Here is an 11766-nt window from a genome sequence, read left to right as displayed (position 1 = left end):
CTGAGTGACATACAGACTTAGGTCGCAGCACTAGTGTGTGGTGTTACAGCTCATCATTCTACCACTGCTGAGTGACATACAGACTTAGGTCGCAGCACTAGTGTGTGGTTATAGTGTTACAGCTCATCATTCTACCACTGCTTAGTGACATACAGACCTAGGACACAGCACTAGTGTGTGGTTATAGTGTTACAGCTCATCATCCTACCACTGCTGGGTGACATACAGACCTAGGACACAGCACTAGTGTGTGGTTATAGTGTTACAGCTCATCATTCTACCACTGCTGAGTGACATACAGACCTAGGACACAGCACTAGTGTGTGATTATAGTGTTACAGCTCATCATCCTACCACTGCTGAGTGACATACAGACCTAGGTCGCAGCACTAGTGTGTGGTTATAGTGTTACAGCTCATCATTCTACCACTGCTGAGTGACATACAGACCTAGGTCGCAGCACTAGTGTGTGGTTATAGTGTTACAGCTCATCATTCTACCACTGCTGGGTGACATACAGACCTAGGACACAGCACTAGTGTGTGGTTACAGTGTTACAGCTCATTCTACCACTGCTGGGTGACATACAGACCTAGGTCACAGCACTAGTGTGTGGTTATAGTGTTACAGCTCATCATTCTACCACTGCTGGGTGACATACAGACCTAGGACACAGCACTAGTGTGTGGTTATAGTGTTACAGCTCATCATTCTACCACTACTGGGTGACATACAGACCTAGGACACAGCACTAGTGTGTGGTTATAGTGTTACAGCTCATCATTCTACCACTGCTGAGTGACATACAGACCTAGGTCGCAGCACTAGTGTGTGGTTATAGTGTTACAGCTCATCATTCTACCACTGCTGGGTGACATACAGACCTAGGACACAGCACTAGTGTGTGGTTATAGTGTTACAGCTCATCATTCTACCACTACTGGGTGACATACAGACCTAGGACACAGCACTAGTGTGTGGTTATAGTGTTACAGCTCATCATTCTACCACTGCTGAGTGACATACAGACCTAGGTCGCAGCACTAGTGTGTGGTTATAGTGTTACAGCTCATCATTCTACCACTGCTGGGTGACATACAGACCTAGGACACAGCACTAGTGTGTGGTTGCAGATCATCATTCTACCACTGCTGAGTGACATACAGACCTAGGATGCAGCACTAGTGTGTGGTTATAGTGTTACAGCTCATTCTACCACTGCTGGGTGACATACAGACCTAGGACACAGCACTAGTGTGTGGTTATAGTGTTACAGCTCATCATTCTACCACTGCTGAGTGACATACAGACCTAGGACACAGCACTAGTGTGTGATTATAGTGTTACAGCTCATCATCCTACCACTGCTGAGTGACATACAGACCTAGGTCGCAGCACTAGTGTGTGGTTATAGTGTTACAGCTCATCATTCTACCACTGCTGAGTGACATACAGACCTAAGTCGCAGCACTAGTGTGTGGTTATAGTGTTACAGCTCATCATTCTACCACTACTGGGTGACATACAGACCTAGGACACAGCACTAGTGTGTGGTTATAGTGTTACAGCTCATTCTACCACTGCTGGGTGACATACAGACCTAGGTCACAGCACTAGTGTGTGGTTATAGTGTTACAGCTCATCATTCTACCACTGCTGAGTGACATACAGACCTAGGTCGCAGCACTAGTGTGTGGTTATAGTGTTACAGCTCATCATTCTACCACTGCTGGGTGACATACAGACCTAGGACACAGCACTAGTGTGTGGTTATAGTGTTACAGCTCATCATTCTACCACTACTGGGTGACATACAGACCTAGGACACAGCACTAGTGTGTGGTTATAGTGTTACAGCTCATCATTCTACCACTGCTGAGTGACATACAGACCTAGGTCGCAGCACTAGTGTGTGGTTATAGTGTTACAGCTCATCATTCTACCACTGCTGGGTGACATACAGACCTAGGACACAGCACTAGTGTGTGGTTATAGTGTTACAGCTCATCATTCTACCACTACTGGGTGACATACAGACCTAGGACACAGCACTAGTGTGTGGTTATAGTGTTACAGCTCATCATTCTACCACTGCTGAGTGACATACAGACCTAGGTTGCAGCACTAGTGTGTGGTTATAGTGTTACAGCTCATCATTCTACCACTGCTGGGTGACATACAGACCTAGGACACAGCACTAGTGTGTGGTTGCAGATCATCATTCTACCACTGCTGAGTGACATACAGACCTAGGACGCAGCACTAGTGTGTGGTTATAGTGTTACAGCTCATTCTACCACTGCTGGGTGACATACAGACCTAGGACACAGCACTAGTGTGTGGTTGCAGATCATCATTCTACCACTGCTGAGTGACATACAGACCTAGGATGCAGCACTAGTGTGTGGTTATAGTGTTACAGCTCATCATTCTACCTCTGCTTTGTGAATCATCATCTACCAATGCTGGGTGACATACAGACCTAGGTAGCAGCACTAGGGGGACTATTCATTGTCTTACATGGGCAGCTGCATGCTTACGTTAGTCAGTGAGCAGAAGCTTATCTCCATTTCTGTACAAGGTGAGATTGTGCGATTGCACAAACAATATTCTTACTGAATTTGACCTTGTAACACTCTGGTTTAGTAACACGTATTGTACAAGGTGGTACAGTGTCAGGGTGACAGTGACATTGGTTTGTCTCGCAGTTGCTTTCTGTAGTGATATCTGTTAGATATTTAGTGTTTATCAATTTTTATTGCATATTATATTTTTATTTCGTGCTCATTAACACCATTATTAATTCATGAATCATACACTTATATATTATAGTCTTTGGTGTTTATATATATATTGGCACCCACATTGGTGATGGTTTGTTACTTCTGTTTAAAAATCCTTTAGATTCAGGAATGAATTCTCCCAGGTGCTGCTTCACCAAGTAATTCATCCGGCACAGATATACTACTTTATTAATGAATTAAATAATCTTACTGAGAGTATAAATGCATCTCTCAGGGTTAGTGCACAAGTAACAAGGAGGAGAACAAATCACAGACCTTTTATACACTGGTCATGTCAGTTACAGAACCATTACACATTATCACGCCCTCTAACATGATTGTTACCTCTATGGCATGCAAGCACTGGATGACTTCTGGCATAATCTGATAACACATTTATAATATGGAGACATAGTTTATTCTTATTAGTATTATTAGAATCCTCCGTCCCGTCCTTGGAATACAATGGAGGAGGCTACGTGTCCTGCTAACATCCTTGCTCTGTGGGCTGCATCTATATTTGGTAAATAGCTCAGACTGTGCATAATAGGAAAGATCTTATTGTATTCTTTATACTCTCTACATTGAGAAAAACAAGTTATGTAATATCGTGCTTACAGTGACCATGATAGCTGAGTCCTGCTGCAGCATCATGGCTGACGGGTGGTTCTAATACTGACTAATGTATATATGTGCTCTGTATGATATATCAGTATATGGATATTTGTAACTTGTAAATATATGTACGTATATGAAATATATCTGTATATATTGAGTTATGTGAAATATACTGTATTTCTTATTGAATCTAACTCACAATTTTTACCCTTTGAATATATATATTTTATATGTGTGATATTTATAGATTACACTGGAACATAAAGCTCTTTCATATCTATCCCAGGTGTCTCTTTATTGTACATGTGTCATATTTATAGATTACACTGGAACATAAAGCTCCTCCATATCTATCCCAGGTGTCTCTGTATTGTACATGTGTCATATTTATAGATTATACTGGAATATAAAGCTCCTCCATATCTATCCCAGGTGTCTCTGTATTGTACATGTGACATATTTATAGATTACACTGGAACATAAAGCTCCTCTATATCTATCCCAGGTGTCTCTGTATTGTACATGTGACATATTTATAGATTACACTGGAACATAAAGCTCCTCCATATCCCAGGTGTCTCTTTATTGTACATGTGTCATATTTATAGATTACACTGGAACATAAAGCTCCTCCATATCTATCCCAGGTGTCTCTTTATTGTACATGTGTGATATTTATAGATTACACTGGAACATAAAGCTCCTCCATATCTATCCCAGGTGTCTCTTTATTGTACATGTGACATATTTATAGATTACACTGGAACATAAAGCTCCTCCATATCCCAGGTGTCTCTTTATTGTACATGTGTCATATTTATAGATTACACTGGAACATAAAGCTCCTCCATATCTATCCCAGGTGTCTCTTTATTGTACATGTGTCATATTTATAGATTACACTGAAACATAAAGCTCCTCCATATCTATCCCAGGTGTCTCTTTATTATACATGTGTCATATTTATAGATTACACTGGAACATAAAGCTCCTCCATATCTATCCCAGGTGTCTCTGTATTGTACATATGTCATATTTATAGATTACACTGGAACATAAAGCTCCTCCATATCTATCCCAGGTGTCTCTTTATTGTACATGTATCATATTTATAGATTACACTGGAACATAAAGCTCCTCCATATCTATCCCAGGTGTCTCTTTATTGTACATGTGTCATATTTATAGATTATACTGGAACATAAAGCTCCTCCATATCTATCCCATTTGTCTCTGTATTGTACATGTGACATATGTATAGATTACACTGGAACATAAAGCTCCTCCATATCTATCCCAGGTGTCTCTTTTATTGTACATGTCTCATATTTATAGATTACACTGGAACATAAAGCTCCTCCATATCTATCCCAGGTGTCTCTTTATTGTACATGTGACATATGTATAGATTACACTGGAACATAAAGCTCCTCCATATCTATCCCAGGTGTCTCTTTATTGTACATGTGTCATATTTATAGATTACACTGGAACATAAAGCTCCTCCATATCCATCCCAGGTGTCTCTGTATTGTACATGTGACATATATATAGATTACACTGGAACATAAAGCTCCTCCATATCTATCCCACGTGTCTCTGTATTGTACATGTGTCATATTTATAGATTACACTGGAACATAAAGCTCCTCCATATCCCACGTGTCTCTTTATTGTAATGTGTTCCTGTTTCCCTCGTCCTGTAGCTGCTTCTCTGTTTAGCCCTTGAATACAGCATAGGCCACATCGGTAGACTGCATAGATGAGAAGAACCAAGATCATAATAGCAAGAATAAACTTTGTCATAGCATGAAACAAATCGGTAAACCATTTTCCAAATCCTGAAACCCATTTACTAGGAACTAACCATGATCACCATCAATTGTTTTCCGAAAATCATAATGTATATGGCGAAATTTTTCTTTCATATCATGAGCCTCATTCATGTAATTAGTAATTACAGCTTCCGGATCAGTAGTGTCATTGGTCAGATAATTGCAACAATGAACTCCCAGATTTGTTTCTAGAGTAAGACAGTATCCTCCAGCTTGTGCAGTTAGATAGTCTAGCACTAGGCGGTGTTGCAATAGTTCATTTCGAAATGCTTTTAACTCAAGTCCGACTTATCTGAAAGTCTCATCATAAAGTTCAGTCACATTGTCCATAAACTCAGCCAGATCAATAATCTCTTGTTGATTTTCCAAATATCCCCAATTACCAGATGTAAGAAAGTTAGCAAAGTACCAATTTGATATTTAACAGAGGAATGTATCAGAGGGATGTACTTTTTATTCACCGGAACAATGTCTCTTTCAGAACGTCCAATATTGGTACCCTGCAAAAGAACTTTTTGCAAATCATAAGTTATGGCATAAAATTGTGGTATCACTCGACTTAAATATCAAATACCTTCTGAATTGATTGGTAACTATTTTATGGATTCCTATTAATTCCTATATCCTTAAAGTCGCTGTATAGCGTTGCACACAATAATAATTGTAGACCAGCCCAATAGTGGTTCCAAAGCACAAAAAGTTATATTATTCAACAAAATAAATAATACACGCTTTGATCTAGACAATGAGCGTAAATAGAATTATAATACAAGGTTACAGCCAAATACATGCGCTTGTGCCCTGGTACCAGGTCCCAGCCGATCAATCCAGACGTCTGTGGTCATCAAACAGGTAACGACTACTGACCTAGGCCCTCATTCAGAGCCACTCGCTAGCGGCAGTACGCTCGTTGCGAGCGATGTTCGCACATCTGCGCATGCGTACGGTTTTTAGTACGCATGCGCGAACCAGTCAGTGCGGCCGAAAATCGTTGGTACGCAATATAGCGAGGGCCTGCTATTTTGAGTGACAGAATGAGGCGTATGTGGGTGGTAACAGGGGAAGGTGCTTGAAAACGGGGAGTGGAGATCCGAACGCAGGCGTGCTTAAAGGTCAAAACGGGCGTTTTAAGGGAGTGCATAATTAATACAGCAGCGTCATTGACCACGTCACTTGGTTTTTTTTAACTCAACTGCTCGCAAAATAGCGGTTGAAAACACCAACCACAAGAATAGCGAGCAGTTCATACGCTGTACGATGTACTCGATTAATCTAATAAATAGCGGACATGACGTATGGTGCGTGCGGCCAGGGGGCGTTTTTATAAAAAAAACTAGCGTATGTTTTGCTCGCTCGTTCAGACTTAGAGGTGGGAACAGACTGCAATTTGCGAACGGATCATTTGAATAGCCACCCCTTGTTTTTGAACGAACGACCACAAATAGCGAACGGCTCTGAATCAGGCCCCTAGTCCATTGCGCAAACATATATACTCCTACAGGATGTATCAACACAATGGGGACAGACAAACACTTCATTGGCTCTTGTTCCAGCTTGATCTTCTCATTGGACAGTTCATATGATGTCATTAGGGGCTTGGTCTTGGAGCTGTTTGTGTAGTCTTCCCGCTGCATAACTAATCTAAACTAGCCAGTTTATTGCATACAACATTTCCAAATATAACCATAATCTCTACGATCCATATTTCGGGAACACACGATGCGGCTTCCTCGTTGTCAGAACCGGAAGCCTGTAAAGAAATAGAGCATCAGTTGGATACTAAACATGATATGCTTACATTGTTTTATACCTTAGATATCAAATGCATGCATTTCGTATTATAACATCTTTAACATGAACCATATTGTGCAGGAACCTTTTATACGTGTAAATATGTGTATATGATTGTGGTCGCTAATGTGCATCTGTGTTTAAAACTATGTAGAAGGCCATCAATGTGTATATACTTCAGTAAGCTCACGCACGTCCACGTGTACTTAAATGGGTATATAGGCACCTATCAATGTGTTTTTATATTACATTTATATGAGAGTATGCGTTGTGCGTCTTACAGTGCAAAAAGGTGCACAATGTGTAGGGGAAGTGTACAGCGCAAGATTGCGCTGTACATGATTATGCTAACAATAGCTAAGGTGCAAATGTACGTTCGCATAACAGCGTCTATGAGATCGTCTATGTGTATGCATCTATAGTAAAAATGTGCGTCAGTGAGGTTGTGTGGGTAACGCAATTCTGCGCACTGGATTGCGCAGTCGCAGAGTTTCGTCCAATTTGCTCTTCATAGAACCATCGACGATGTGATCGGCAGATAACAATCTGCAAACGATCACAACCAATTATTTGACTTCGACAGTTTGTAAGCATATTTTCCACATATGTAATCGAGATCATTTGGCAAAAGGAAAGGAATATCAAATCCTAATACCATAGTAGCAACTATCATTCCCAGGTGACGTGTGACATATCTCCTGTTGTGGCCCACTCTCTGTCCTAGTATCTTCCTCACCATTTGCCTGACCTTCTACCTTACTGCCTTTCTCTGTTTCATTATCCTCTGTATTCCTGGGTTTCCTCAAAGGAAATGTATAATCAAATGATTCATTATAAAAATCGGTGGTGCATGTTACACAATCCGGTTTCAGAAGACCTTACAGAATTTGTCACATTGAGGAGCATAGAGCTTGTGCATAGTAATGATCCTATTGCAGTAACCTGTCTCAGCCTTTCCTATCTGTATTGGGTGTTCGGGCCTAGGAATAGTATACAATCCTGCAGTTGTCCAAATATGAGGTGTAACTTGTTGCATTTCATAAATTGTTTTATTAAAACAAAAAGGAATATATTCACTTACATGTGCAGCTAATGTAATCACTGGAGGATATGTCAGATTATAAGTATCAGTAACCTTCTGAATAGACCTTTTAGCAAAACAGTCCTCACAAGTCTCTAATGTATGTGTCTTATTAATGTCAGTGTGAAAAGCTGGTTCCGGTGTCAGTGGCATATCTCCACTTAATAATGGAGTTCTGGTGCACATCCAACAGTTAGTAACATTTAATACTTTACCCAACAATGCATGATATTGTTGAATGGGATAGTCCTCTGAATAATAACCAATATTGTCCATACACCACAATATACAATATATATTCGTCACAAATACACTTTTCAATGGATGGTAAATCAGTCTTCTGACAAATGGTCATTTAGCTCTCTTGTTTTCTTGCTTAGAAAAGAGGAAGGAAATTACTTATTAAAATAAACCCCATCCACACTATTGGATGTATAGTTACGAGACCATGAACCCTCGCTCACTCTCCAGCAAAAATCAGTCCCACTACTGAAATAACTAGGAAAAAAAACCCAACACGCAGACAACAATGTTAAGAGTTCTGTTTTGCATCAGTCTAGGCCTGCAGTCTGTGGCAAGCAATCACTTCCATCTTGCTTGAAGAGTTCTTTCAGATATAATTCGGTCTCTATTTCAGCACTTGAGTCTGAGTCTTTTGGTCCCTTTAAGCTTGGATCTCTGACCTTTTTGCATTGAGAGCCGTGAATCCAGGTGTCCTCAGCATCGTTACAGCTGTGTCTGTTGTCAGCAGTACTTGCCAATGACCATCCCATCGATCTGTAAGGGAACCAGAACATAAAAAAAATTCTTATCATAACATAGTCTCCAGGCTGTATCTCATGTGCTGGACCAATTGCAGATGCTGGTTGAACATCTTGTTGAGCTTTTCTCAGATCTTGCAACTGTTTAGACAATTGTATGACATATTGAACAGTCATCATGTTGCATTTTTAAGTCAATTTTAACGTATCATGGTTGCAGTCCAAAAAGTAACTCATAAGGCGAGAGATTAGGTGTGGTTCGTATGCTATGAAGCACCAAAGGTAGGGCTTCGGGCCACGCCATTCCTGTCTCTTGTAAGTTTGGCTAGCCTATTTTTAATAACCCCGTTCTGTCTCTCAACTTTGGCTGACGCTTTGGATAATACGGAGTATACAATTTTGATTCTATTCCTATCATTTCACACATTTTCTGAAACACTTTTCCTGGAAAATGAGTTCCCCTGTCACATTCAATAACACGAGGTAAACCATATTTACATACAAATTCTTGCTAAATTTTCTTAGCTGCAATTTGCGCAGTATCGGTGGCCATAGACCATCCTTCAATCCACCTGCTGAACATACAAACACAAACCAAAACATACTTGAACCCTCTGGACTCTGGTAACTGAATATAATCAATTTGCAATCTCTGGAAAGGACCTGTGGAATTTGGTAGATGTTTTACCTTTGTAGGTACAGTTTTCCCCATATTGTTTTTCAGGCAAATTACACAACCTTGACGTTTGGCTCTAGCCACTGACATGAAACATGGAGCACACCAATAAGATTGCACAATGCGATTCATATTATCTGCTCCTAAATGTACTAGTTCATGAGCACCTTCTGCAAGGGATGGTAGTAACGCCTTTGGTGCCACTGGTCTTCCTTCTGCATCCACCCAAACACCATCTTCCCTTTGTTACAATTTCTTAGATTTCAAGTATTAACCTCATTGTGAGAAGTGTTTTCCTGACATTGTTTTAATAGATGAAATTTAATTTCCTTAAACATCAATTTAGTGCTTACCACTGGCTCCTCACTAACTGCTTCTCTTGCTTCTGTGTCAGCTAATCTATTTCCCATGGAAATGGTGTCATTCTGTTTAGTATGTGCCTGACACTTCATCACTGCGACTTCTTTTGATAGTTGTATTGCTTCAATCAGCTCTTTGACTGTATGTGCATGTGAAATTGGGGTTCCTGAAGCTGTGAGATAACGCCTATGCCTCCAAATTGACCAAAATCCTGAACAACCCCAAACCCATATCTGGAGTCAGTATAGATGGTAACTCTTTTACCTTCAGCTAGCTTACATGCTCTTATTAAGGCTGTAAATTCTGCCACCTGGGCTGAATGTGGTAGACCCAATGGGTTATCTTCCACTATCTCATCCTGTGTAGTCACTGCATACCCTGTCACCAAAGAGCCGTCATGTGTTTGTCTGTGACAGCTGCCATCAGTGACAAAAACAATTCAGGATTTTCTAATGGAACTTCAGAAATGTCTGGTCTTACAGAAAAGTTTTGTCTCATGTATTTCATGCAATCATGCTCATCAACCCCTTTTCCTCAAATCTCTCCTCTCCCCGCTTTGAGGAAAAGATGGGTAACAATGTAGCAGGAATGAGGGTGGTACACTTGTGGATATGTACATTAGTAGGTGTTAAAAGATCAATCTCCCAACATGAAAATCTGGCTGCCAACATGTCTGGTCTGAGAGTTGTTTAGTAACTGAGCTACAGCATGTGGAACATCTAAATGCGATTCATGCTGGAGCACAATGTCTTGAGTCTTATCTACGAGTAAAGCCGCAGCTGCTTTGAGACAAGTAGGCAGAGCTCTTGCAACTGCGTGGAGCTGTGGACTGAAATAACCAATTGGTCTATGCATGTCCCCATGTTTTTGAGCTAACACGCCTATGTCCGAGTTCTTGTCATCTGTACAAAAAAGTTGAAAGGGCAATTTGTAATGTGGGAGACCCAGTGCCGGGGATGCAGCCAGAAGTTCCTTAATTTTCTTAAATGATTCAGTTGTCTCAGGTGTATGTTGTACAAGTTGAGGTTGATTATGAGAAATTAATTTCTGCAAAGGTAATGCTACTGAAGAGAACCCTGGTATCCATTGTCTGCAACATTGAGTCATTCCTAGAAATGCACGCACCTCCTTTTGTGTCTTAGGCAAAGGATGGTTATCAATTATACCAATCATTTGTGGATCTAGGTGTCTGGCCTGGTGCCAAGCAATGACCTAGGTATTTAACCTTTTCAGAACAGAGCTGAATCTTCTCTCTTGAAACCTTGTGACCTGCTTCTTAAAGAAAACACAATAATTGTTTAGTATCTTCTAGCGACGCCTCAAAAGACTTGGAACACAATAGCAGATCATCCACATATTGATTAAGAATGGAACCACCTGTTGGAACAAAAGATTGTAAGTTATTTTGCAAGTACTGGGAGAAAATACTTGGTGAATCCACAAACCCTTGACTAAGCCTAGTCCAGGTGTATTGAATACCTTTAATAGTAAGGGTAAATAGATACTGTGATTCTGGATATATTGGTACTGAAAAGAAAGCACTGCACAAATCTATAACTGAAAAATGAGTTGTATCCTCAGGTATCTGCATCAGAATGGTTGCAGGATTCGGAACTACTGGAAAATGTGACTTTACCACTTTGTTTAAAGCTCTTAAATCCTGCACTAAGCGCCAACCCATATCTTTACCTGTAGCCGTACTCGTTTTTTTCTTTGGAATTGGATATACTGGAGTATTAGCTGGACTCACCATTTCACCAATATTCCTTTTGTTAGGAGAGATTGGATAACTGGTTCTATACCCACCTCTGCTTCTGGTTTTAATGGGTACTGAGGTACAGGCGGTGGCATCATTCATCAA

At 40.4% G+C, this 11766-nt stretch overlaps 1 protein-coding gene and 2 pseudogenes across 1 annotated transcript in view; 1 reads left to right on the top strand and 2 right to left on the bottom strand.

The window, feature by feature from the left end:
• LOC148474857 (uncharacterized) overlaps positions 1 to 11766 on the top strand; it is a 107611-nt gene that overhangs the window by 25693 nt on the left and 70152 nt on the right. The gene's annotated exons all lie outside the window — the stretch shown is intronic.
• LOC148474859 (uncharacterized) lies at positions 5264 to 6870 on the bottom strand (annotated as a pseudogene).
• Positions 7584 to 8859, bottom strand: LOC148474858 (uncharacterized; annotated as a pseudogene).

Source organism: Taudactylus pleione, unplaced genomic scaffold (genome assembly GCF_031769625.1).
Source record: "Taudactylus pleione unplaced genomic scaffold, aTauple2 ptg000805l, whole genome shotgun sequence".
In the NCBI taxonomy this organism is placed as follows: domain Eukaryota; kingdom Metazoa; phylum Chordata; class Amphibia; order Anura; family Myobatrachidae; genus Taudactylus; species Taudactylus pleione.
Note: the sequence above shows the minus strand (reverse complement) of the source record. Positions and strands in the feature narration are given on the sequence as shown.